Source organism: Schistocerca piceifrons, chromosome 1 (assembly GCF_021461385.2).
Source record: "Schistocerca piceifrons isolate TAMUIC-IGC-003096 chromosome 1, iqSchPice1.1, whole genome shotgun sequence".
NCBI classification, from domain to species: Eukaryota; Metazoa; Arthropoda; class Insecta; order Orthoptera; family Acrididae; genus Schistocerca; species Schistocerca piceifrons.
The window spans coordinates 1,138,147,819-1,138,171,836 of record NC_060138.1 but is presented as its reverse complement, the minus strand read 5'-3'; the positions used below and the strand labels follow the sequence as shown (position 1 = coordinate 1,138,171,836).

At 47.5% G+C, this 24,018-nt stretch overlaps 1 protein-coding gene across 5 annotated transcripts in view; it reads left to right on the top strand.

The window, feature by feature from the left end:
• LOC124780762 (protein transport protein Sec24C) overlaps window positions 1-24,018 on the top strand; it is a 131,702-nt gene that overhangs the window by 25,268 nt on the left and 82,416 nt on the right. The gene's annotated exons all lie outside the window — the stretch shown is intronic.

Below are 24,018 nucleotides of genomic sequence, written 5' to 3'. Positions count from 1 at the left end.
TTGGTTTCGTATCTTTTTGTACATAATTTTGTTAACTATTGTCCTGTTGAGCATATTCCTATTAGACTCCTGTGGAACATGTTATGTTGTTTTTGTATATTATGAAGTTTCTGATTTTCTATCAACAAGAAAAGAAATGATCTGAGTGTTCATGTGATCTGTTTTTGCCTTGTAAATGTTTATGAACAGATTTTGCTTATGTACTTTCTACAAGGTTTGTATTTTATATTTTTTGTACATTACTTTGTCTATTTTGTGCTTTTGGTAGATATCTAGCTTTAAATCTGTATTCTGCAAAGCACTGTGAAGTGCATGACAGAGGGTGTGTCCCATTATACCAGTTACTAGAGTTTCTTCCTGTTACATTCATGTGCGGAGCGTGGGAAAATGATTCATTTAATATCTCTGTGTGTGCTGTAATATCCTGTGAAGATATTAAGGTACAAATAAAAACAGCAGTGTTACAATTTTTCTCAAAAACAAGTAAGACTATTGGCTGGATTCTTTTGAATGCAAAAACACATTATTAATTGAGAGAGAAAACTTAGCAGAATAGATTAGTCACACCCCCCATGAACCATGGACCTTGCCGTTGGTGGGGAGGCTTGCGTGCCTCAGCGATACAGATAGCCGTACCGTAGGTGCAACCACAACGGAGGGGTATCTGTTGAGAGGCCAGACAAAAGTGTGGTTCCTGAAGAGGGGCAGCAGCCTTTTCAGTAGTTGCAAGGGCAACAGTCTGGATGATTGACTGATCTGGCCTTGTAACAATAACCAAAACGGCCTTGCTGTGCTGGTACTGCGAACGGCTAAAAGCAAGGGGAAACTACAGCCGTAATTTTTCCCGAGGGCATGCAGCTTTACTGTATGATTACATGATGATGGCGTCCTCTTGGGTAAAATATTCCGGAGGTAAAATAGTCCCCCATTCGGATCTCCGGGCGGGGACTACTCAAGAGGATGTTGTTATCAGGAGAAAGAAAACTGGCGTTCTACGGATCGGAGCGTGGAATGTCAGATCCCTTAATCGGGCAGGTAGGTTAGAAAATTTAAAAAGGGAAATGGATGGGTTGAAGTTAGATATAGTGGGAATTAGTGAAGTTCGGTGGCAGAAGGAACAAGACTTCTGGTCAGGTGACTACAGGGTTATAAACACAAAATCAAATAGGGGTAATGCAGGTGTAGGTTTAATAATGAATAGGAAAATAGGAATGCGGGTAAGCTACTACAAACAGCATAGTGAACGCATTATTGTGGCCAAGATAGATACGAAGCCCACACCTACTACAGTAGTACAAGTTTATATGCCAACTAGCTCTGCAGATGACGAAGAAATTGAAGAAATGTATGATGAAATAAAAGAAATTATTCAGATTGTGAAGGGAGACGAAAATTTAATAGTCATGGGTGACTGGAATTCGAGTGTAGGAAAAGGGAGAGAAGGAAACATAGTCGGTGAATATGGATTGGGGGACAGAAATGAAAGAGGAAGCCGCCTGGTAGAATTTTGCACAGAGCACAACATAATCATAACTAACACTTGGTTTAAGAATCATGAAAGAAGGCTGTATACATGGAAGAACCCTGGAGATACTAAAAGGTATCAGATAGATTATATAATGGTAAGACAGAGATTTAGGAACCAGGTTTTAAATTGTAAGACATTTCCAGGGGCAGATGTGGATTCTGACCACAATCTATTGGTTATGACCTGTAGATTAAAACTGAAGAAACTGCAAAAAGGTGGGAATTTAAGGAGATGGGACCTGGATAAACTAAAAGAACCAGAGGTTGTACAGAGATTCAGGGAGAGCATAAGGGAGCAATTGACAGGAATGGGGGAAATAAATACAGTAGAGGAAGAATGGGTAGCTTTGAGGGATGAAGTAGTGAAGGCAGCAGAGGATCAAGTAGGTAAAAAGACGACGGCTAGTAGAAATCCTTGGGTAACAGAAGAAATATTGAATTTAATTGATGAAAGGAGAAAATATAAAAATGCAGTAAGTGAAACAGGCAAAAAGGAATACAAACGTCTCAAAAATGAGATCGACAGGAAGTGCAAAATGGCTAAGCAGGGATGGCTAGAGGACAAATGTAAGGATGTAGAGGCCTATCTCACTAGGGGTAAGATAGATACCGCCTACGGGAAAATTAAAGAGATCTTTGGAGTTAAGAGAACCACTTGTATGAATATCAAGAGCTCAGATGGAAACCCAGTTCTAAGCAAAGAAGGGAAAGCAGAAAGGTGGAAGGAGTATATAGAGGGTCTATACAAGGGCGATGTACTTGAGGACAATATTATGGAAATGGAAGAGGATGTAGATGAAGATGAAATGGGAGATACGATACTGCGTGAAGAGTTTGACAGAGCACTGAAAGACCTGAGTCGAAACAAGGCCCCCGGAGTAGACAATATTCCATTGGAACTACTGACGGCCGTGGGAGAGCCAGTCCTGACAAAACTCTACGATCTGGTGAGCAAGATGTATGAAACAGGCGAAATACCCTCAGACTTCAAGAAGAATATAATAATTCCAATCCCAAAGAAAGCAGGTGTTGACAGATGTGAAAATTACCGAACTATCAGCTTAATAAGTCACAGCTGCAAAATACTAACACGAATTCTTTACAGACGAATGGAAAAACTAGTAGAAGCCAACCTCGGGGAAGATCAGTTTGGATTCCGTAGAAACACTGGAACACGTGAGGCAATACTGACCTTACGACTTATCTTAGAAGAAAGATTAAGGAAAGGCAAACCTACGTTTCTAGCATTTGTAGACTTAGAGAAAGCTTTTGACAATGTTGACTGGAATACTCTCTTTCAAATTCTAAAGGTGGCAGGGGTAAAATACAGGGAGCGAAAGGCTATTTACAATTTGTACAGAAACCAGATGGCAGTTATAAGAGTCGAGGGACATGAAAGGGAAGCAGTGGTTGGGAAGGGAGTAAGACAGGGTTGTAGCCTGTCCCCGATGTTGTTCAATCTGTATATTGAGCAAGCAGTAAAGGAAACAAAAGAAAAATTCGGAGTAGGTATTAAAATTCATGGAGAAGAAATAAAAACTTTGAGGTTCGCCGATGACATTGTAATTCTGTCAGAGACAGCAAAGGACTTGGAAGAGCAGTTGAATGGAATGGACAGTGTCTTGAAAGGAGGATATAAGATGAACATCAACAAAAGCAAAACGAGGATAATGGAATGTAGTCTAATTAAGTCGGGTGATGCAGAGGGAATTAGATTAGGAAATGAGGCACTTAAAGTAGTAAAGGAGTTTTGCTATTTGGGGAGCAAAATAACTGATGATGGTCGAAGTAGAGAGGATATAAAATGTAGGCTGGCAATGGCAAGGAAAGCGTTTCTGAAGAAGAGAAATTTGTTAACATCCAGTATTGATTTAAGTGTCAGGAAGTCATTTCTGAAAGTATTCGTATGGAGTGTAGCCATGTATGGAAGTGAAACATGGACGATAAATAGTTTGGACAAGAAGAGAATAGAAGCTTTCGAAATGTGGTGCTACAGAAGAATGCTGAAGATTAGATGGGTAGATCACGTAACTAATGAGGAAGTATTGAATAGGATTGGGGAGAAGAGAAGTTTGTGGCACAACTTGACCAGAAGAAGGGATCGGTTGGTAGGACATGTTCTGAGGCATCAAGGGATCACCAATTTAATATTGGAGGGAAGCATGGAGGGTAAAAATCGTAGAGGGAGACCGAGATATGAATACACTAAGCAGATTCAGAAGGATGTAGGTTGCAGTAGGTACTGGGAGATGAAGAAGCTTGCACAGGATAGAGTAGCATGGAGAGCTGCATCAAACCAGTCTCAGGACTGAAGACCACAACAACAACTAAGAAAAAGATCGGCAGCAATGATCAAATTTTTATCATCTTGGAGATAGATATCAGGTTAAAAATGGTTGAAAATAAAAGTAGTCTGTTTATTATTTATTTAGGTTTCTGTCACAATTGCTTAATTACAGTGGAACACACAATGGAACACACAATGGAACATACATCAGGTCAACATAACAAATGTTGACTGATACATGAACAATTATTTTGAATGTTTCATTGGAATTATGTTATTCAGTTGTGGCAGAAAACTTAATTAATAAATTGAATTACTGGTCCGTTGTGCCAGTGCAATATTAGAATTGCACAGAAGCAGTCTATATTTGGTGTGTTTGGTCCAAAGTATAAGTTAAAAGCACTAAATTCTTATGCACAATGCGTTCAAGGGGTTTGTCTGAAGTTCATACATTGAGCCAGTGTGTGGAAAAGCAGCATGTTAAGCCTGCTGTGATTATAATACCAGACTTCTTTTGGCTGTCATCTGTTACAGTGTTGTTCACACGTTTTCATAGTTGTCTTGGGCCAAATTCCCAGAATAACCACCGAGCGAGGTGGCGCAGTGGTTAGCACACTGGACTCGCATTCGGGAGGACGACGGTTCAATCCCGTCTCCGGCCATCCTGATTTAGGTTTTCCGTGATTTCCCTAAATCGTTTCAGGCGAATGCCGAGATGGTTCCTTTGAAAGGGCACGGCCGATTTCCTTCCCAATCCTTCCCTAACCCGAGCTTGCGCTCCGTCTCTAATGACCTCGTTGTCGACGGGACGTTAAACACTAACCACCACCACCACCACCAGAATAACCAAAATGTCTGGTGCTTGATGTGAAAATTGGAAGGAACATACTGAAACTATGGTGAACTTATACTAATTGTTCATTTCATGTGGTTTTGTGAGCGTCTTCCTTTCTGAACTTCAACATTGTTCTGTAGCACCACTTTTCAAAAGCTATTCTCTTTTCGCCTAAACTGTTTATTGACCATGTTTCACTTATGTACGTGTTTACACTCCAGACAAATACTTTGAGCAAAGACTTCCTAACACTTTAATCTACATCTGATGTTATCAAATTTATCATCTTCAGAAATGTTTTTCTTACCATTGCCCAGTCTACATTTTATATCTTGTCTTCTATGGCCATCATGAATTAGTTTGCTGCCAAATTAGTGAAACTCATCTGCTACTTTAAGTCTGTCATTTTCTAATCTAATTCCCTTAGCATCACCTGATTTAATTTGACTACCTTCCATTAGTCTTGTTTTGCTTTTTTTTATGTTCATCTTATATGCTCCTTTCAATACAATGTCGATTCTGTTCAGCTGCTCTTCAAAGTCCTTTGTTGTCTCTGACAGAATTGCGATGTCATTGGTAAACCTCAAAATTTTTATTTCTTCTCCATAAACTTTAATTCCTTCTCCAAATTTTTCTTTGATTTTCTTTACTGCTTGCTCAGTGTGTACATTGAATAACATGGGAGATAGGCTACAACCCTGTTTCATTCCCTTCTCAATCACTACTTCCCTTTCATGCCTCTGGACTCTTATAAGTTCCAGCTGGTTTCCGTACAAGTTGTAAATCGTCTTTCACTCCATGTATTTTACCCCTGCTACCTTCAGAATCTGAATTTCAAAGAGTGGTTCAGGTGACATTTTCAAAAGCTTTCTCTAAGCCTATAAATGTTATAAACATAGCTTTGCTTTTCCTTAACCTGTCTTCTAAGATAAGTCAGAGGGTCAGTATTGCCTTGCGTGATACTATATTTCTCCGAAATCCAAACTGATCTTCCACGAGTATGGCTTTTACCAGTTTTTCCAGCCTTATGTAAAGCCTGAGGGTATTTCACCTGTCTTATATATTTTGCACACCAGATGGAAAGGCCGCGCGGGAGTAGCCGAGTGGTCTAAGGCACTGCAGTCATGGACTGTGCGGCTGGTCCTGGTGGAGGTTTGAGTCCTCCCTCGTGTGTGTGTGTGTGTGTGTGTGTGTGTGTGTGTGTGTGTGTGTGTGTGTGTGTGTGTGTCCTTAGGATAATTTAGGTTAAGTAATGTGTAAGCTTAGGGCCTGATGACCTTAGCAGTTAAGTGCCATAAGATTTCACACACATTTGAGCATTTGAACCAGATGGAAGAGTTCTGTCATGACTGGCTCTCCCAAGGCTATCAGTAGGTCTGATAGAAATTCATGAAAGAAGGTCTGACATGCTTGCAGCTGATGTCAAGGTCTGACAGAAAGTTATCTACTCCAGGGGCCTTGTTTAGACATAGGTCTTTCAGTGCTCTGTTAATTTATTCTCCTAGTATCATGTCTCCCATCTCTTCATCTACTTCTTCTTCCATTTCTATAGTACTGCCTGCAAGTTCATCTCCCTTGTAAAGGCCCTCTATATACTCCTTCCATCTTTGAGCTTTCCTTTCTTTGCTTAGGACTAGTTTTCCACCTGAGCTCTTGATACTCATACAGCTGATTCTATTTTCTCAAGAGGCCTCTTTAATTTTCCTGTAGGCAGTATCTATCTTTCACTTAATGATATATGCTTCTAAATTCTTAAATTTGTCCTCTAGCCACTTCTGCTTAGCGATTTTGCACTTCCTGTCACTCATTTTTAGACATTTGTATTCCTTTTCCCCTGCTTCATTTGCTGCATTTTTATATTTTCTTTTTTCATCAGTTAAATTCGATATCTCCTTTGTTATCCAAGGGTTTCTACTAGGCCTTGTCTTTTTGCCTATTTGATCCTCTGATGCTTTCACTATTGTGTCTCTTAAAGCTATCTGTTCATCTTCCGCTGTACTCCTTTCCCCTGTTCTAGTCAGTTGTTACCCAATGCTCCCTCTGAAACTGTCACCTCTGGTTCTTTCAGCTTATACAGGTCTCATCCCCTTGATTTCCTCCCTTTTTGTAATTTCTTTAGTTTTAACATACAGTTCATAACCAATAAATTGTGGTCAGAGTCTACATCTGCCCTTGGAAATGTCTTACAATGTAAAATCATTTCATAAAGATAAAAAACATTTGTGACTGGTAGCAATATTTGAGGACTATAAGCAGTTTAGTTATTTAAGTATTAAGTCAGTTGACAATACACCATACAACTGTTAACAACAAACATAATAAACAAAACTGCCCAAAGGTTGATTTTTAACATCACAGTGCGATACTAGGCATGACACTATTGCGGGTGGTGTGCCCTTGCCATCCTCTGACTTTTGAACTGCATTACACTGCCAGTTTTATGATCAATTTAACGTAGACCCCCTGGAACTCCATAAAATCAATGAAACTTAAAACTAGCAAAATATAGAATAGCAAGCTACTACTTACAGAACTTACACAGAGCAAGAATTGGAAATTGAAAATCTGTAATTTATTTCTTATGGTTTTCCCAACTCAGCAACCAAACTGTAAACTTTGCCTTATGTAGAACTCAGACTATGCTGCAAATCAGTCTGTCACCATAACCTACATTTCAAATAATATTGATGTAGATGCAAACCAGATATTTTGTTTGATTCTAAGAGGATCAGTTCAAAAGTTCTGCACACTGCACACACATATATAGTATTTTCCTCAGCAGAGGAAGTGTTTTTCTTCAAAAATTCAAGTTCATCACACACAGCACCTACTGTGACAAGATTGTCATTACATTAAATACTTAATCTTTCTCTTGCAATGGAAATTAAAACAATGTTACATCACTGGCTATGCAAATCAGGTCTCCTACCATCATTGTAACTTTCTCTGACCATTTGCGATAGGCATTACTAATGTACACTTTGAGATCAGTGTTGATGGCCCTTCATCTGGTTTTACTGGAGTGGGGATAGCCCTTTATCTAGTTTTACTGTAAATAGTGAAACTTTCAATACCGTGACAAAGCAGGTGATCAGTGTTTCTGTTTCCGCAGTGTATTAACTCCTGTGAATCAAGATGATCTCAAAATGATGATATTTAGTTTTTGAAAACTATCTGCTTCTGTTCCCCTCAAAACTTTAACACAAGGAGACTTGTTCTTACAGCTACCGAAAGTAAACAGCAAGACGTTCTTGTAATAATAAGTGCAAAGCCAATGAAAACAGGATATGGGATGCACTACAAAATCACCAAAATAACCACCAACCCAAGAAAATTTTGCTCTGCAGTTGTGTGTAAAAGTTAAATGAACTTACCAATACCACAGTTTGGTTTCGAGCTGTGACATAATGGTGTGGTGTGTGTGTGTGTGTGTGTGTGATGTCATATGTGCACAAGCAGAAATATGAGGGTTCTTTCAAAAGTTCTGAACACTGTAAGACAGAACTGAAGAAAATACTTTATTTTACAGAATACCTTTACAAGCCTTCAATATAATGTCCATTCTTGCATGTGACAGCTTCACATGACTTGTGTATTCTGGATAGGGCACCTTCACTGTTGAGCTCTTTGATTACTTGGGCCACCTCACTGGAAGCTTCATCAGTTTTTATCAAAAGATTTGCTATGGCACTGTTCCTTCAATTTGAGAAACAAATCAGTCTGGTGGGCCTATATCAGGTTGATAAGGTGGGTAGGGAGGTATTTCCCATTCATTTTGGCAAACGTTTCTGTCACTGGGTGGGCAATATCCAGTCTTGTTTTAGCATGCAAAATGAGGACATCAGCTGCAAGCATGTCAGACCTTCTTTCATGAATTTTGGGTGCAAAATATGTAGCAGAAACAGCTTGTAGTATATGCCTGTTACAGACGCCCTGTGGGGCACTATTTGTAGCTATGACTTCATTCATGTTGTATGCAGATATCATCAGTTTTACCTTTGATTGTTGGTAGAGGAATTTTTTTGGGCGTGGAGAGTTGGAACTTACCCATTATGATGACTGAGACTTCAGTTCTGGCTCAGAATCTCTTATCCAGGTTTCAGAGGCTGTCCTCCTCCTGTTCGATAACATTGAAGCAATTTTTCTGCGATTCTTTTGTGACCTGTTTTTTTGCTTGTCACTCAGATCTTGCAGAATCCATCTGTCAGCAACTTCTCTCATCTTTAACTTTATAGTTATCATTCTGTAAACTGAAGTGACAGACATTCTGACCTAATATGCAATTTTCTCACTTTTTTTAATCCACCCTCAAAATATCATTAACAATATATTGAGAGGTAAGTCCATTACATTTAATGGTCTTCCACTTCTTGGGTTGTCCTCAGTGCTTAGCTGACATTCATGGAAATGAACAGATCACTGCATATCATGCTCTCTACTACACTTCTCTTACATACCTTTCTGAAAGCATTGTAAATTTCCACTTGGTTCTTTTCCTGTAGAGATTGTTTTGTTGTAGGAATGCTGGTCGCTACATGTAATCTGACCTGACTCTGTTTCAACTTCTATTTTCAAACTCAGTTGCTCACAATATAACTACACAACAACAAACACATACACATGACCATCACACCTACAACTGACATGTATCCCCCCCAGGGGATCCACAACTCTTTTGTGGATACGTGCGTAGCGAGCACGGGACCCCGAGCTAATGTGGCCTTCCTTCCTTTCCGGGCTGCGTACCTTCCCTTTCCGCATCCTTCCCCATCCCCCATCTTCGCCCCCCCCCCCCCCCTCCCCTCTGGCTCTTTCCTTCCCTTTCTCCCCCTCTGGGAGTATGGTTTGTGCCTATGTCCGGAGACGGACGCTTGTAAATGTACCGCATTCTTCGCCTTCCTTGCTTGTATGTCTTCATCCTTCCTTTGTCCTTCTCTTTTCCTTACCTCTTCTCTTTACCCTTTTCTCCGCTGCGGCGTTTGAGACCTTTCTTCTTTCCTTTCCCTTTCTCTTTCTTCCTCCCTGTGCGTGTCTAAAGGCCGACCCACGCACTTGCACGCGTAGCCGGTGACGGGGTAACGCGTAATTCCCCGCCCTGGGTAGACAGGTAGGACACGTACGTACCCCCTGGTAACGGCCAGGCCCAGGGAGGGGTGATTACCCGAGCTGATACCTTCCGAAAGTGCCGATTGGTCCCTCCGTCCGTTTGTCGGGAGGTGTGACCTGAGGTGTGAACAATCACCTTAGGTGGGAGTGCCCTCAGAGAGGGCCCCCACAAGGGAGGAGCGCGCCATCGGAGACGCCGGTAATCATGGGGGATTCTTCCGCAATGGTTTCCTCACCTTCCACTATGTCTGGTCACAAACGTAAGTTCACTGAGTCCCAGCCACAGTCAGTTCTTTCATCGTTGCCACAGTTCCTTGTTGTTTCTCGGTCTGACGAAGGTCACAACTTCTCCACAGTCAACCCTTTCATTATTCAGAAAGGTGTCGACGCAATTGCAGGTCCTGTAAAGTCTTGTTCCAGATTACGGAATGGCACCCTGTTGTTAGAAATAGTCAGTGCCCTCCAGGCACAAAAATTACTGCGTACCTCACTGCTCCACACCTTCCCTGTCCGGGTTGAAGCGCACCGCACTTTAAATTCCTCGCGTGGAGTCATTTATACACGCTCCCTCGATGGATTGTCTGACGAAGAAATTCAGCACTACCTGTCTGACCAGGGCGTAACGGCTGTTCATAGGGTTATGAAAAGGGTTGACACGAACATCATTCCAACCCGCACTGTCTTCTTGACATTTGACAAAGTTCAACTCCCATCAAAAATCAAAGCAGGCTATGAGATAATTTCTGTTCGCGCTTACGTCCCAAACCCTACGCGTTGCTATCGGTGTCAGCGGTTCAGTCACACCAGCCAGTCCTGTTCCAATCTGGCGAAATGTGTTACGTGTGGCAAGTATGCCCATGAGGGTGCTTGTCCACCTCCATCCCCTCGCTGCATCAACTGTATGGGTGACCACGCTGCTTTCTCTCGAGATTGTCCCGTTTTTAAGGACGAAAAGCTCATCCAGGAAATTAGAGTAAAGGAAAAGGTGTCTACCTGTGCTGCTCGAAAATATTTCGCCAGTCGACAGCCCACTGTGCCTCAGAAAGGAAAATGCAGCACTGTCCTTGCTTCTCCTCGGTCAACAAAGGAGGCGGCCACGCAGACTTGCGACCTCATCTTTAGTGCCATGGTCGTCAGATCGGCCAGCGCAAAGATCGCCCATTCAACCTCACAACTTTCGCCAGCCCACTCTCTGGCTCCCCCTTCGTCGAGTTCTGCTAAATCTCGAGCCCAAAAGTCAGACACCAAGACTTCGAAAAAAGAGCATACTCGTGAAGAGTTTTTACGTACGGCAACTTCCCAACCATCTGTTCCTCCTTCCTCTAAACATCATACTTCCAAGAAGGCTACAAAGAAACCCAGTTCCTCTCCTTCTCCGCCAAGGCGTGTCCCATCTACAGCACCACCTGGTGGAAATCGCCCTCGGCCATCTTCTGTGTTGCCGAGGTGCACTGCTGGCGGCTGATCAACCGGCCGATCGCTGGTGGCAGGAGCTGCTCCTGACCAACCTATGGATCAGGATCTTCTGCCTTTGGCTGAATGCCATTCCATGCTGTCGGTCGCAAGCTCTGAGCAGTCGTTGAGTTGACAGCGACCTTGGTCACATTCCTCCATTTTCTGTTCACCCTATGTCCATTATCCACTGGAATATCTGCGGTATTCGAGCCAATCGGGATGAATTGTCGATCCTCTTACGATCCTACTCGCCGGTCATCTTCTGTCTTCAGGAAACAAAGCTGCGTCCCCATGACCGCTTTGTTCTCCCTCATTTTCAGTCCGTCCGATATGATCTCCCCTCTGTTGAAGGCACTCCAGCACATGGAGGACTCATGATTCTTCTCCATGAAACTCTCCATTATCACCCAATCCATTTAAACACTTCCTTCCAAGCTGTCGCCGTCCGTCTTTCCCTTTCCGGATACACGTTCTCTCTTTGTACTGTATACATTCCATCGTCCACACCAATGGCACGAACTGATCTCCTTCATCTTCTTGGTCAGCTTCCACCCCCATATTTGCTGGTTGGGGACTTCAATGCCCACCACCCGCTTTGAGGATCTCCACATCCTTGTCCACATGGCTCACTATTGCTAGACGTATTCCACCAAGCAGATCTAGTTTGCCTCAACACTGGGGTTCCCCCCCTGCGGGTTCGGGGGTAAGAATAAGCCCGCGGTATTCCTGCCTGTTGTAAGAGGCGACTAAAAGGAGTCTCAAATGTTTCGGCCTTCTGTGATGGTCCCCTCTTGGGTTTGACCTCCTTTTTTTTCCAAATTTCCGTTGTTAGTGCGTGCCATTTGGGGCAGGACACCTTACATGGTGTTTTTCTATTGGTCCATCATGCTCCACCATCTTGCATGTTACCTATTGTCGTGTGTGGGGGGGGGACTACGCCCAACATCTTCTGGGTTGTCTCCTTCTCGCCTTGTGCGCACTCTTCTTCTTAGCGCCCACGACAACTGTGGACCCTTTCAACACCTAAAATCCAGCACGGTAGCCAGTCCGTTGTGGTGGGGTCGTCATGTACCCTCTTGGAGGTAGCCCCCTGACCACGCAGGGATCGCACTACAGATGCCAGAGCTGTTTCCTCCCCATGCATGCCAAGGAGTATGTGCCCATCTTGTCTGGGGCACGGGGACTCCGGGCAACGGGATATCGGCCAGGTACCCGTTGCTTTGGCTGGGTGGCGCCCTTGGGGAGAGCCCTCGTTCGGAGTAGGTGGCATCTGGGCGGATGTGGCGCAATGAAGTGCAATAAATCACACCAAGCTGGTGGTCGCACGGCCACCAGCGTCTCTAAGCGCGGTAGAGTAGACTTTGATGCTGCGCAATATGACCCTCAGTCGTTCCCCTCGTTGGCTGCGCCATGGGAGGGACGCCGATCTAGTGCCAAGCGGGAGCCTTACGTACCGCAATACCTTGTCTGCAGCAGGACTGATGGTGACTCCTTTCTTACGACAAAGCCTCAGTTTTTTGTGGAACACCTGGAGGATAAGTTTGGGGAAGTGGCGGGGTTGTCTAAGATGAGGAATGGGTCCATCCTCCTCAAGACGTCCTCCCCAGCCCAGTCACGAGCGTTGCTCTTGTGTGATAAGCTGGGTGACGTCCCTGTTACCGTCACTCCCCACAGTAGCTTAAATATGGTCCAGGGGATTATTTACCATCGTGACCTCTTGTTACATTCCGATGACGAGCTGAGAGCCGACTTAGAACGACGTGGAGTGCATTTTGTCCGTCGTGTACATCGAGGACCCAAGACTAACAGGGTGGCCACCGGTGCCTTTATCTTGGCCTTCGAGGGTGATGTCTTGCCCGAGAAGGTCAAGGTAATGGTTTACCGTTGTGACGTCAAGCCATACGTCCCTCCCCCGATGCGGTGCTTCCAGTGCTGGAAGTTTGGGCATATGTCCTCCCGTTGCCCATCCAGCGCTACATGTCGAGATTGCGGACGCCCCTCTCTTCCCGATTCTTCATGTGCGCCTCCGCCTGTATGTGTCAACTGTGGGGAGCACCACTCTCCATGCTCGCCAGATTGCCCCGTTCTTCATAAGGAGCGGAAGATCATGGAATTTAAGACTCTGGGCCGGCTTACTTATCGAGAGGTAAAACTGAAATATGAAAGGTTGTATCCTGCTTCCATTCGAACATCTTATGCTGCAGCCACGTTATCGTCGCCCACGCGAGCGACGGTTGTCGCCTCATCTGTGCGGCGTTCAGTGGGCCCTCGGGGCCGTGTATCTCTGTCTGCCCCCCTCGTGTCTGGGGGCAAGCCTTCCTCTGTTGCCCCCTTAGCAGTTGGTGGCAAACCCTCTTCTGTCGCTCCCCCCACGCTTACTTCGGGAGTGACATCTGCTCCACAACCGGGAGGCTCGATCCCTCCCCCTCCTTCTCCGCCGGCGTTGCCTCCACCGGTTCCTCTCTCGCGGAAGGGGTCCCTCGGGGCTCTCCCTTCCTCCGTTTCTTCTCCTACCCAGCCGGATGTCAGCCTGTGGCTGAAGGTTCCGCCACCTGCTGGTCGTAGGGCTTCTGCGTCGTCGTCAGCCTCCGACGCTCCTTCAGAGAAGCTCTCCCAGCCCTCTCACCCTAAGGGCCGACGTGAGAAGAAGGAACGGCATATGTCCAAGAAGAAGGACGTTCCGGCGGTTTCAGCACCGCTTGCTGTACATAGTCCTGGCTCCGGGGATGAGGTGGAGATCCTCACCTCTGCCGCGGATCTCGCCCTCACGGAACCCTTGGGGGCCTCTCCTATGGACTCCGTTGACTCTCCCCCGGTGGCGGCAGTTGGCTCGGAGGCGCTGTCTGCCTCTTAGTCGCATTCACGCCCTCCCAGTCCCTTCCTGCTTCCATTCTCCAATGGAACTGCGGCGGTTATTTCCGCCACCTGCCTGAGCTCCGGATGCTTCTGAGTGTTTCCCCTGTTCTCTGCATTGCTCTGCAGGAAACTTGGTTTCCGGCAATGCGGACCCCCGCCCTTCGCGGTTATCGGGGATACTATAAGAACCGCGCTGTGTGTCAACGAGCGTCAGGTGGGGTTGGCCTCTTTGTTCACCACTCTGTCTGTAGCTCGCCAGTACCCCTTCTGACGCCTTTAGAGGCAGTCGCTGCCAGGGTTGAGCTCTCGCCGGCTATTACCGTTTGCTCTGTTTACATTCCTCCGGATGGGGAGCTCCCCCGACATGTCTTGGCTGCGCTGCTGGCTCAACTCCTGCCACCTTTGCTGCTTCTGGGCGATTTCAATGCCCACAACCCTCTCTGGGGTGGGACTGTCTCCGATGACCGCGGTCGGGCCGTGGAGCATGTGTTGGCTCAGCTCGACCTTAGCCTCTTGAACACCGGTGCTCCCACGCATTTCAGTGTGGCCCATGGCTCGTTCTCAGCCATCAATCTCTCTCTTTGCAGCCCTAGACTTGTCCCATCCCTCCACTGGAGAGTGCATCCTGACCTGTGTGGTAGTGACCATTTTCCCATCTATTTGTCACTGCCCCAGTGTCATTCTTCTGGGCGCCTGCCCCACTGGGCTCTCCACAGGGCAGACTGGCCGGCTTTTACTTCCGCTGCAACCATTGAGTCTCCCCCACAGGGTGACATTGACGAGGTGGTCCGTGTTTTAACCACGTCCATCATTTCAGCGGCCAAGGCTGCCATCCCTCGTTCTTCTGGCCTCCCTCGGAGGAAGGCTGTACCCTGGTGGTTGCCGGAGATTGCTGAGGCTATTCGCGACCGTCGGCGGGCTCTCCAGCGTCATAGCCGGCACCCGTCTCTCGAGACCCTCATCGCCTTTAAGAGGCTCCGTGTTTTGGCCCGTCGTCTTATTGCACGGCGTAAACAGGAGTGCTGGGAGAGGTATGTCTCATCCTTGGGCTCCCATGTCTCCCCCTCGCTTGTGTGGTCCCGGATCCGGCTCTCCTTGGACGGCGCTGTCTGCACGGACGCTGCCGCCATTGCTGAACGGCTTGCCGCGCACTTTGCTAAGAGCTCTGCGACTGCATCTTATTCCCCCGCCTTTCGCTCTCTAAAGGAGCGAGCCGAGCAGACGCCGTTTTCATTCCACACGCGTCGTTCTGAAAAATACAATGCTCCTTTCAGCGAGAGGGAATTCCTCGCTGCCCTCGCCGATTGCCCTGATACAGCACCAGGCCCAGACTGCATCCACGCACAGATGCTGAAGCATCTCTCCAGCGACTGCCAGAGGCACATTCTCGTGATATTTAATTGCATTTGGAGCGAAGGCGTGTTCCCGTCGCAATGGCGAGAGGGTGTTATTGTCCCCATCTTGAAGCCCGGTGCGGACCCACTGGCGGTGGACAGCTATCGTCCCATTACCCTCACCAACGTTTTGTGCAAATTGCTCGAACGTATGGTGGGGTGGCGTTTGTGTTGGGTCTTTGAGTCGCGCGGTCTCCTCGCTCCATCCCAGGGCGGCTTCCGTTGGGGCCGGTCTGCAGCGCACAATTTGGTGCGGCTGGAATCTGCTGTCCGTACGGCCTTTGCCCGACGTCAGCATCTCGTTGCTGTATTTTTTGATCTGTGGAAGGCGTATGACACCACATGGAGGCATCACATCCTTGCTACGTTACATGACTGGGGTCTTCGTGGTCAGCTCCCGGCTTTTCTTCAAACCTTTTTATTGCGCCGCTGTTTCCGGGTGCAAATGGGTGCCGCCTGTAGTTCATCTTATATGCAGGAAAATGGGGTCCCGCAGGGCTCGGTGTTGAGCGTCTCCTTATTTCTCGTGGCCATTAATGGTCTGGCTGCAGCCGTGGGGTCGTCGGTGTCTCCTTCTTTGTATGCCGACTACTTCTGCATCTCCTTTAGCTCCACGACTACAGGAGTCGCCGAACGCAGGCTGCAAGTAGCCGTTCGCAAGGCAGCATCATGAGCTCTGACTCACGGTTTTCAGTTCTCTGCAGCCAAGACTCGAGTTATGCACTTCTGCAGGCGTCGGACGGTCCACCCTCATCCTGACCTTTACTTCGACGGCCACCTGCTTGAAGTGGTGGACACTTGCCGCTTCTTAGGACTCGTGTTTGATGCCCGGCTCACGTGGGTTCCTCATCTTACTCAGCTGAAGCAAAAATGCTGGCGGCACTTCAACGCCCTCCGCTGCCTTAGCCACACGTCTTGGGGTGCAGATCGCTGCACGCTGCTGCGATTGTACAGAGCCCTAGTGCAGTCCCGGCTTGATTATGGGAGCCTGGCCTATGGGTCTGCATCACTCTGTGTTGAAGTTGTTAGACCCCATACACCACTGTGGGGTTCGGCTTGCAACTGGCGCTTTCCGTAGGAGCCCCGTGGATAGTCTACTGGTGGAGGCTGGGGTTCCCCCGCTGCGGATTCGCCGCTATCGACTGCTTGCCGACTATGCTGTCCACATGCATTGCTCGCCTGGCCATCCCAGTCATCGCCTGCTTTTCCCTGCCGTGGTCCTCCATCTGCCCGAACGGCGACCTAGGTCTGGGCTTTCCATAGCTGTCCGCGTCCAGTCCCTGCTGTCGGAACTGGGCTCATTTCCTCTTCTGCCTCCCTTCCGGGTCCGTGCACCTATGCCTCCCTGGTGTTTGCCCCGGCCGTCCGTCCATCTGGACTTGGCACAGGGACCCAAGGACTCGGTTCCGCCTGTGACCCTCCATCGCCGTTTTCTTGCGCTCCTCGCCTCATTTCTGGGCTGTGAGCCTGTCTACACTGATGGTTCCCTGGTTGATGGTCGCACTGCCTACGCTTTTGCTCACGCTGCCCATGTTGAACAGCGCTCCTTGCCGGCTGGCTGCAGTATTTTTACTGCAGAGCTGGTGGCCATATTGCGCGCTCTTGAGCATATGCGTTCCTGCTCAGGTACGTCCATCGTCATCTGCAGTGACTCCCTGAGCAGCCTCCAGGCCATCGACCGCTGCTATCCCTCTTCTCCTCTGGTGTCCTCTATTCGGGAGTCTGTTTCCACCATTACCCGCTCTGGTCGTTCGGTGGTCTTTGTTTGGACGCCAGGTCACGTTGGCATCCCGGGGAACGAACGTGTTGACAGGCTGGCCAAAGGGGCGATCGACGCCCCAGCTTTGGAAATCGGCCTTCCGGCTCGCGATCAGCAGCTGGTGTTGCGTCGTAAGGTGCTTGGGATGTGGTCTGTTGAGTGGCGTGGCATGTCAGCCCCGAATAAACTGCGGGCTGTCAAGGAGACGACCGATGTGTGGCGCTCCTCCCTGCGGCCTTCTCGCAGGGACTCTGTAATCTTGTGTCGGCTGCGCATCGGCCATACCTACCTGACGCACGGCCATCTTTTGCGTCAGGAGGATCCCCCCCTGTGTCGGTGTGGGTCCCGGCTGACGGTCGCCCACATTTTATTGGAGTGTCCCCGACTGCGCACCCTCCGGCAGTCTTTTAATCTCCCGGGCACTTTGCCTTTGATTTTATGCGACGATGCCTCCATGGCTGACAATGTTTTACATTTTATCCGTGGTAGTCCTTTTTATGGTTCCATTTAGGGAAGTCCTGCTCCTTTCCCTTTGTGTGTCTCTTGTCCTCGAGTCTCTTATGTTTGGTTGCAGATTTTAGTGTGTAGTCGGTTGGTTGACTCTTTCCCTTTTTTGTTGTCGTGGTCAGTCAACCAGTCTCCGGCCATGTTCTTTTCTTCTGTTTCCTTTTGTCTGGTGTTCATCTGTACTCTTCGTGTCTGTAGTGTTCGTTACCGCATTTGTGTTCTTTTAGGGCCTGGGGGGGAGTCTCCTTCCCCTTGGGGTTTTACCTGCTTCGTGCACTTCTGTCTCGCCTGTTTTTGGAATGGGGGACTGATGACCTTAGCTGTTTAGTCCCCCTTAAACATCCCAACAACCACCACCACCACTGGGGTCCCTACATTTTTGTCTGCCTCCACGACAAATTTATCTCAATTGGACCTTGCGGTCGGTACTGTTCCGCTAGCTCGGCGCTTCGAATGGTTCGCCCTTGATGATACACACTCGAGTGACCACTTTCCATGTGTCCTTACACTGCAGCCTCAACTGCCCTACATGCGCCTGCGACACTGGAAGTTTGCCCAAGCCGATTGGACACTTTTTTCGTCTCTAGCGACATTCGATGACCGTCACTTTCCCAGCGTCGACGATGAGGTCACACATATTACCGACGTTATTCTTACAGCTGCGGAACATTCAATACCACGCACCTCCGAATTGCCCCGGCGCCCCCCAGTTCCTTGGTGGAACAAGGCATGCCGTGATGCAATAAGTTAGTGGCGACGTGCTCTCCGCGTTTTCCGCCACCATCCTACTTTGGCCAACTGTATCCGCTATAAGCAGTTCCGAGCGCGATGCCGTCATGTCATCCGCGATAGCAAGAAGGCAAGCTGGAAATTTTTATTAGCTCATTTAACACCTTCACTCCCTCCTCAGAAGTTTGGAGTCGGCTTCGACGGTTCTCAGGCGCGCCTAGTTTCTCCCCGGTCTCTGGGCTCACTGTCGCGCGTGACACATTAGTGGACCCCGTCGCAATTTATAACTCGTTGGGTCAGCACTTTGCTGAGATTTTGAGCTCTTCAAATTACCCGCCAGAGTTTCTCCTGAAGAAACGTGCAGCAGAAGTGCGACCTCTTGCTTTCTCCTCTCAAAATTGCGAAAGATACAATTCTGTTTTCTCCTTGCGGGAACTCCAACATGCACTCTCTTCTTCTCGCTCCTCCGCCACAGGACCAGATGGTATCCACGTCCAAATGTTGCTGCATTTATCAACCCATAGTCTGCGTCACCTCCTTCGCCTTTATAATCGAATTTGGACCGACAGTACTTTTCCCAGACGATGGCGGGAAGCTATCGTCGTTCCTGTTCCGAAACCTGGAAAGGACAAACATCTCCCCTCTAGCTATCGCCCCATTTCTCTCACGAGTAGTGTCTGTAAGGTTTTGGAGCGTATGGTGAATTACCGTTTAGCGTGGTGGCTGGAATCCCGCAGTCTTTTAACACCTGCCCAATGCGGATTCCGAAAGCATCGTTCTGCAGTTGACCATCTTGTTGCTCTCTCCACTTATATCATGAACAATTTTCTCCGGAAACGCCAAACAGTAGCAATATTTTTTGATCTGGAGAGAGCATACGATACCTGTTGGAGGACAGGCATCCTCCGCACACTGTTCTCTTGGGACTTTTGAGGTCGGCTGCCCCTTTTTCTTCGCGAATTTATGGCAGAGCGCACATTTAGGGTGCGGGTGAACACTACTCTCTCCCGTACTTTCTCCCAAGAAAACGGGGTACCCCAGGGCTCCGTGCTGAGCGTTGTACTGTTTGCCATTGCCATCAATCCAATTATGGATTGTCTCCTTCCTGATGTCTCGGGCTCCCTCTTTGTGGACGATTTTGCGATCTACTACAGCTCTCAACGGACCAGCCTTCTTGAATGACGTCTTCAAGGATATCTCGATCGCCTCCACTCTTGGAGCATCGAAACCGGCTTCCATTTTTCTCCCAGTAAGACTGATTGTGTTAATTTTTGGTGACGTAAGGAGTTTCCTCCGCCCTCCGTACATCTAGGTCCTGTCAACCTTCCGTTTTCAAACGTCGCTAAATTCTTGGGTCTTATGTTTGACAGAAAACTGTGCTGGTCCTCCCACGTTTCCTATCTTTCGGCTCGCTGTCTGCGATCCCTCAACACCCTCCGTGTCCTGAATGGTACCTCCTGGGGAGCGGACCGAGTGGTCCTTCTCCGCCTCTATCGTGCCTTAGTGCACTCGAAATTGGACTATGGAAGCATAGTCTACTCCTCTGCTCGGCCGTCTATTCTTCGGCGTCTCGACTCTATCCACCATCGTGGATTACGTTTAGTGTCTGGAGCTTTTTACACCAGCCCTGTGGAAAGCCTTTATGCTGAGACTGCTGAACCTCCGCTGTCCAATCGGCGAGCAGTCCTTCTGAGTCGTTATGCTAGCCATCTGTCTTCCATGCCTGCTAATCCAGCCCATGACATTTTTTTCGACGCCTCCTTTGATGTAGGGTATGTAGGCCGCCCCTCCTCCCTACTACCACCGGGAGTCCGCTTCCGTCAACTGCTCCGTTCTCTTTCCTTCCGCTTTCCTAAAACCTTCTTGACAACTTGGGGTACAGCACCGCCTTGGCTCCGTCTCTGGATCTACCTGCTCCGTGACCTTTGTCGATTTCCCAAGGATGGTACCCCTTCACTTGTTTATCGTCGGGCAATTGCTGCTCTATGTGCACAAATGACGGACGCCACATTTATTTACACCGACGGCTCGAAAACATCGTTAGGTGTAGGGAGTGCCTATATTGTTTTGGCGACACCCCAAATCACTTTCGGCTTCCCGACCAGTGTTCGGTTTATACTGCGGAGCTTTACGCTGTTCTCCAGGCTGTCCACTACATCCGCCGCCATCAGCGGATACAATACGTAATCTGCTCAGATTCTCTCAGCTCTCTCCTCAGTCTCCAAGCTCTTTATCCTGTGCACCCTCTGGTCCACCAGATTCAGGACTGTCTGCGCTTGCTCCACCTGGGGGGCGTCTCGGTGGCAGTCCTCTGGCTCCCGGGACACGTTGGTATCTGTGGAAATGAGGCGGCCGATATTGCAGCCAAGGCTGCAGTCTCTCTTCCTCAGCCAGCTATTCAATCGATTCCCTTCGCCGATCTACGGAGCGTTCTATGTCCACGTGTTGTTCATTTATGGCACACGCATTGGTCGACACTTACCCATAATAAATTGCGGGACATAAAAGCTCTTCCTTGTGCTTGGACCTCTTCCTCCCGAACGCGTCGTCGGGAGGAGGTAATTTTAACTAGACTCCGGATAGGGCACTGTCTTTTTAGCCATCGACATCTTTTAAGCGGCGATCCTCCCCCACTCTGTCCCCACTGCTCTCAGCTGTGGACGGTAAGACACCTTTTAATTGAGTGCCCCTATTTTAATCCGTTACGCTCCCGTCTACAGCTATCGCCTGATATATCGTCGATTTTAGCAGATGACACGCGCTCAGCCGACCGCGTTCTCAAATTTATTAGTGCCAGTGAAATGACGTCAGTCATTTGAAGTTTTTTTTGGGGACAACCAACCCCTTTCTGTAGTGGATTTTTAAGCCTTCCTTCTGCCTTTAGTTTCTCCAATTTTATGACTTTCGTTCCCATTGCTGCTGGTTTTCAAGAATCAAAAAAAAATATCTGTTTTGTACGTATATTAATATTATGTGGAATGTGGGTTATGCTGACAGGCTGATTTGCAGCATAGTTCGAGGTCTACATTAGACAAAGTTAACAGTTTGGTTCTTGAGTTGGTGAAGTCAAGAAATGTGTGATCATCAAAAGAACTGAATTCCTCTTATGGTATGTATGTTAGACACTTGATTTCAACAGTTTGCTTATGTCCCCCATTTTGATGTAGTTGAAGGTCTGTATCTAAGGCTTCAGCTAATGCATGTGTACTATTTTGAAGTGTACCATTTTGAAACTTCGTGGAAAATTAACTCTGTGTGCTAGAAATTGACTCAAATCCAGAACATTTCCTTTCGTGGGCAATCATCTTACCAAGTGTTTTGTCGTAAGCATGACTCGCAATGTGATCTCGCAGGTACTGCTAGTGAGGTATCAGAGCTACATACTGTAGCTTCATATAGGAACATCCTGCTGAAAACAGCCAACATCATCACCTTACGACAATGTGCATGTGCTTCATTGAAATGTCACTGTGTGTGTGTGTGTGTGTGTGTGTGTGTGTGTGTGTGTGTGTGTGTGTGTCCAAATTTCCTAAACTACTGGATCATTTTAAACCAAGTTTGGTACATGCTATTTGCTCCCTAGGGCTAGAGATATGGGCGAAAAACAGCTCTCCAGCTGCTGCAGGTGAACTGTTTAGCTGGCCTGCTTTGCAGGGGCTAAATGTGTGGGTGGACACCCTACACTGCATGTGGGACTAGTAGCAGTCTGTCATATCAACCATGCCATGCCCATCTGCACTGAGCAGGGAGGGGGTGGGGTGGGGGGGGGGAGTGGTGTGTATAGTCCATGTTGTGTAGGTTGCCTTGCACGACAGGGCATGTAATGTGTGGAAGAGTAGCGACCTGTTTTATCAGCCAACACCATTGAGACATTTCCATGGAGACATTGACAACTCTGTCACACATGGTGCCATGCTGCAAGCTGCATCTGTCACACTCATTTCATGCTGCTGTAGGAGTGTGATTACATGCAATGTAATAACCAACAGATTACTTATGCATTCAGCATCCGCTGTTGGAATCCTGTACTTACATTGCTGTCGTATTACCCCCCACAACTGTACATGGCACTGCCATTGGGACATGGACAATGTCATGTGGAGCAGGCACAACTGTGTCTCCTGTGTGGCATCTCACCATGTCACAAGTGAACGCTACACATTTCAAACACGAATGTCAAAAAGGAAACATACGGCAAGTGGCCAAGTGCCAAGGAAAAAAAAGTGAACACAAACAGGAAAATGCCCAGGAAAGGGTCATGACTGGCTATGCTGTGTGCTACAGCTTCCATAAATAGTGTGAGATGGTCCAACAGGGTGACACCCAGTTACAATGCAAGAGACAACGCTCGGCTGAATGAAGATCATCAGAGACAGTAAAACAGTGAGCGCTGTGGCTTCAATCAATGGAAGGCAGACAGATAAGTGTGTAGTGCACATGCCTGCATATCAGTGGAAGGCTTCCCTTATGATCTGTGTAAAGTCTATGAACAGCATGAATCTGTTACCATTGGGAAACTGGGTGCACTGTGTGTTCATTGTTGAGCCAAGGTGTTCACAGTAGGTTGTCCTGGCATTTGTTGCAAGAACAATTAAGTGAAACTCGTGCAACTGCTACCTGTGCCAGGCAGACTTTCCATCTACACATCAGGTGATATGCATGAGTGGAATTGTTTCCTTCACAGCTTTGGGGAATACTACACCTGCCTTCAGATGACATTTTTTGGTGCCATGTCACTTGCTAAGCAGCCTGTGTGTTCTACAATACAGGGGCAGATACAACACAAGGTGATTCCTGCTGCCACTACGGTATCATCCACCCAAATTCCTTCTGTAGTACCTAATGGGCAATGGGGAACTGGAAAGGGACACAAAGTGTGTGTGTGTGTGTGTGTGTGTGTGTGTGTGTGTGTGTGTGTGTGTGTACACGTTCCAGAAATGAGACATGACATTGTGTTAACATTCTTTGTAATGAAACTTCCTGGCAGATTAAAACTGTGTGCCCGACCGAGACTCGAACTCGGGACCTTTGCCTTTCGCAGGCAAGTGCTCTACCAACTGAGCTACCGAAGCACGACTCACGCCCGGTACTCACAGCTTTACTTCTGCCAGTACCTCGTCTCCTACCTTCCAAACTTTACAGAAGCTCTTCTGCGAGGTTCGAGGAAGAGCTTCTGTAAAATTTGGAAGGTAGGAGACGAGGTACTGGCAGAAGTAAAGCTGTGAGTACCGGGCGTGAGTCGTGCTTCGGTAGCTCAGTTGGTAGAGCACTTGCCCGCGAAAGGCAAAGGTCTCGAGTTCGAGTCTCGGTCGGGCACACAGTTTTAATCTGCCAGGAAGTTTCATATCAGCGCACACTCCGCTGCAGAGTGAAAATCTCATTCTGGATTCTTTGTAATGTTCTGTCAATGCAACAGTTACATCAAACTGTTTGCAATTGCATTGGAACGAATACTGGCTGATTACGAAGTTGACATATGAGCATGTCGATGGCCACTGGGTGCCACACATGGTGCACCACCCAAATATGAAGTGACTGTGGTTATCGGGACAGACTGTTTTGA